Here is a 3,725-nt window from a genome sequence, read left to right on the forward strand (position 1 = left end):
AGAGTACTGCTTTTGACAGCACCTTTAAAAAAAAAACCTGTAATTACCACTAGTAATTTGATGGTAAAATCTTAAGCACGTAATTTTTCTATTTTTAAAGAATATTTACAAAGAATAAAGCCTTATGATCAGTGTTACTAACTCAAAACACATGTATATTTTTATACCTCCTGGCGTCTATGGCCTAATCACTTTTCAAAAGGGTCAGGCAGATTTGTTGTGGCATACATCAAAATATGTTTCTGTATAGCCCGTGCTTTGTAAATATTTCCAGCTCAGTATCTGTGGATTCTTAAAAATTCTGCCCAGTTTTTCTTGACATAAAGAAAATTTATTTAGCTACTTTTGAAACTTCGCATTGACAAAGTTTAAAAAATTTATCTGACTTTGAATGATGAAGATGAGAAATTTTATCAGCTTGTCTAATGAAAGTGGCTGTCAACTTGATAAAACAATTTTCTCCTCACTCACACTATAACTTTACAAATCTCTTTCTCAGTCTTTTTGGACCTGTTTCTTTGTTTATTAGGAAGAATTGCTTTATATAATTTGACGCTGAAAATCTTGTATGGTTTTGAGAAAGAGAAAAGCTGTCCCCAACCTCCAGGAGCTGGGCTGGTACTCCCAGCAAGACCTTCATGTTCTTCTTTTGAAATAAACAATTTCACAGAACACTGACATCAGGCAAGCTGCTCTGTGACCCTGATGGATCAAGACACAAACAAGACCACTTCATAACCACAGCTGAACACAGAGTAAATCATGAACGTGGGCTAAGCCACAAAAATGATCAAACATCCGGCTGTGCAGGCTCATGAGCATGCCTGCTGCTTCTTTACTCGTTACAGTTTTAGCCTCGGTCTTGATATCCATCTCTGTCTAGGTAAGATTTAATAAGAGACCCAACCATAGAATTGCCCCACTTTCTGACAACATTCAGTCCAGAGCGAAGCCCTGTTTCCTAACCCTCCCCCCAAATCACCTAATGCAAGTCCAAATTTAAAAATAAATTCTTCTGAATGAATGCCATTTTCACGAGATACCCCCTCCCCAAGGTGTGATTTCTCCCTCACACAGTGAGCAACACACACTGCTTGTTCAGCCACGGTGGTGTCCCAGTGGAGGGTGTGGCACCTTCTTTACTTCACCTATTAGTAGTTTCAACTTAACTTGGCTAGAACGTTGCAGGTAAACTTGATTTGTCTTAATCTAGCTTTCCAGGTTCACATCTCTAATTTACACCGTATTTTCTCTCCAGATTTCCTCAAGTTTTCAGTATTCTTTTCTTTAGACATGTAATAGGTCAACAATAATTTTGTTAAATGCTTGGCAATCTTCCTCCTTCCCAAGTATTTTAATAAATGTGATATTTATTTATTTATTTATCATAGAAACATAGAAATGCTTATGGAAAGATGACAGTCCAGTTTCTGTTTGGCTGGTGCATGTTTTGCCATTTGCTTGTAAGGCATTTTGAAACTCTGAGGTTTCCTCTGAGTCAACTCCCTGCAGGTAAATAAGTAGAAAGACCTGTGTCAGGGTACTGACATGGGGAAGGCAAAATTCCCAACTGTCAATAAGTGACGTCAGTGGAGAGGCTGAGTCACGTTCCATCTATGTAGTTCTTTGAATTCCTAGAGGAAAAGTTCATAGAGGAAATGGTTTTGAACAAAATGAGAAACAATCCTTTTGGTCATGTTTTATTTCTCAACATCATTTCCTGTTCTTAGACTAAAAGGTACCTATGACTGATAACATTTGCTCCAAATTCTCAGAAAATAAAGCTTGTTTTCCTTGGCAGGCGTCATTATCCTCTGTTTCTCTGCTGCATCAACCTCGACGTCTTGCCTACTTCCCGCTTATTTGCGGCCTATAGGTTACTGCAACACTACGGTGTCAGTTGGTCTTGCCCAGAACACTTCAGTTCTGCCCTGAAAGGATATATTTAATAACTGATTGGTGTGTCCCTTTAATACAAGAAAATGGAAACTGAATAGCCAGAGGAAGCCTTTCCCAACACCGAAACCAATGGCGAATTTGGTAAACACCCTGCTGAAGATATGCAAGAGGAACAAGCTTTTAAAAGATTTAGAAACACTGGTGAGATGGTTGAATTACGCATTCTGTTTCAGAGCAAGAATGCTGGGGCAGTGATTGGAAAAGTAGGCAAGAATATTAAGGCTCTTCCATACAGACTGCAATGCCAGTGTTTCAGTCCCAGACAGCAGTGGCCCCGAGCGCGTATTGAGTATCAGTGCTGATATTGAAACAGTTAGAGAAATTCTGAAGAAAATCATCCTTACCTTGGAAGAGGGCCTGCAGTTGCCATCACCCACTGCAATCAGCCAGCTCCCGCTAGAATCTGATACTATGGAATGCTTAAATTACCAACACTATAAAGGATGCAACTTTGACTGCGAGTTGAGATTGTTGATTCATCAGAGTCTGGCTGGAGGAATTATTGGGGTCAAAGGTGCTAAAATCAAAGAACTTCAAGAGAACGCTCAGACGACAATCAAGCTTTTCCAGGAATGTTGTCCTCAATCCACTGACAGAGTAGTTCTTATTGGAGGAAAACGTTTTAAGGTTGTAGAGTGCATAAAGATCATCCTTGATCTTATATCAGAGTCTCCCATCAAAGGACGTGCTCAGCCGTATGATCCCAATTTTTACGGTGAAACCTATGTTTATGGTGGTTTTACAATGTTTGATGATGGCCGTGGATGTCCCTTGGGATTTCCCATGTGGGGAAGAGGTGGTTTTGACAGAATGCCTCCTGGTCGGGGTGGGCGTCTCATGCCTCCATCCAGAAGAGATTATGATGATATGAGCCCTCGTCGAGGACCTCCTCCTGGACGAGGTGGCCAGGGGGTGGCAGAGCTTGGAATCTTCCTCTTCCTCCACCACCACCTAGAGGAGGAGATCTAATGGCTTATGACAGAAGAGGAAGACCTGGAGACCCTTATGATGGCATGGTTGGTTTCAGTGCTGATGAAACCTGGGACTCTGCAGTAGATACATGGAGCCCATCAGAGTGACAGATGGCTTATCAACCACAGGGTGGCTCTGGATATGATTATTCCTATGCAGGGGGTCGTGGCTCATACGGTGATCTTGGTGGACCTGTTATTACTACACAAGTAACTATTCCCAAAGATTTGGCTGGGTCTATTATTGGCAAAGGTGGTCAGCGGATTAAACAAGCCGGTCATGAGTCAGGAGCTTCGATCAAAATTGATGAGCCTTTAGAAGGGTCCGAAGATCGGATCATTACCATTACAGGAACACAGGACCAGATACAGAATGCACAGTACTTGCTGCAGAACAGTGTGAAGAAGTATGCAGATGTTGAAGGATTCTAATGCAAGATATTTTTTTTTTCTTTTTTATAGTGTGAAGCAGTATTCTGGAAAGTTTTTCTAAGAATAGTGAAGAACTGAAGGAGTCCTGCATCTTTTTTTTTTTTAAATCTGCTTCTGTTTAAAAAGCCAACATTCCTCTGCTTCGTAGGTGCTCTGCGTTCAAAGTGTAGCGAAATCTTTGCAGTTCACCAAATGAAATGTTTTATTTCCTTGCAAACAGGGTTGGGGGTTGGGGGAGGGTGTGCAAAAATGAACATTGAAATTTTGAAACAGCAGCAGAGTGAGTGAATTTTAATTTTTGTTCATTGTTGGTGGTTTAAAAAAAAATCTCCCCATGTAATTATTGTGAACACTTTGCTTTGT

The 3,725-nt window shown here is 40.7% G+C and overlaps 1 pseudogene; it reads left to right on the forward strand.

The window, feature by feature from the left end:
* Nucleotides 1–1,982: 1,982 nt before the first annotated feature.
* LOC133092225 (heterogeneous nuclear ribonucleoprotein K-like) lies at nt 1,983–3,493 on the forward strand (annotated as a pseudogene).
* Nucleotides 3,494–3,725: the final 232 nt, after the last annotated feature.

The sequence above is a fragment of the Eubalaena glacialis genome, chromosome 5, assembly GCF_028564815.1.
Source record: "Eubalaena glacialis isolate mEubGla1 chromosome 5, mEubGla1.1.hap2.+ XY, whole genome shotgun sequence".
Classification (NCBI taxonomy): Eukaryota; Metazoa; Chordata; class Mammalia; order Artiodactyla; family Balaenidae; genus Eubalaena; species Eubalaena glacialis.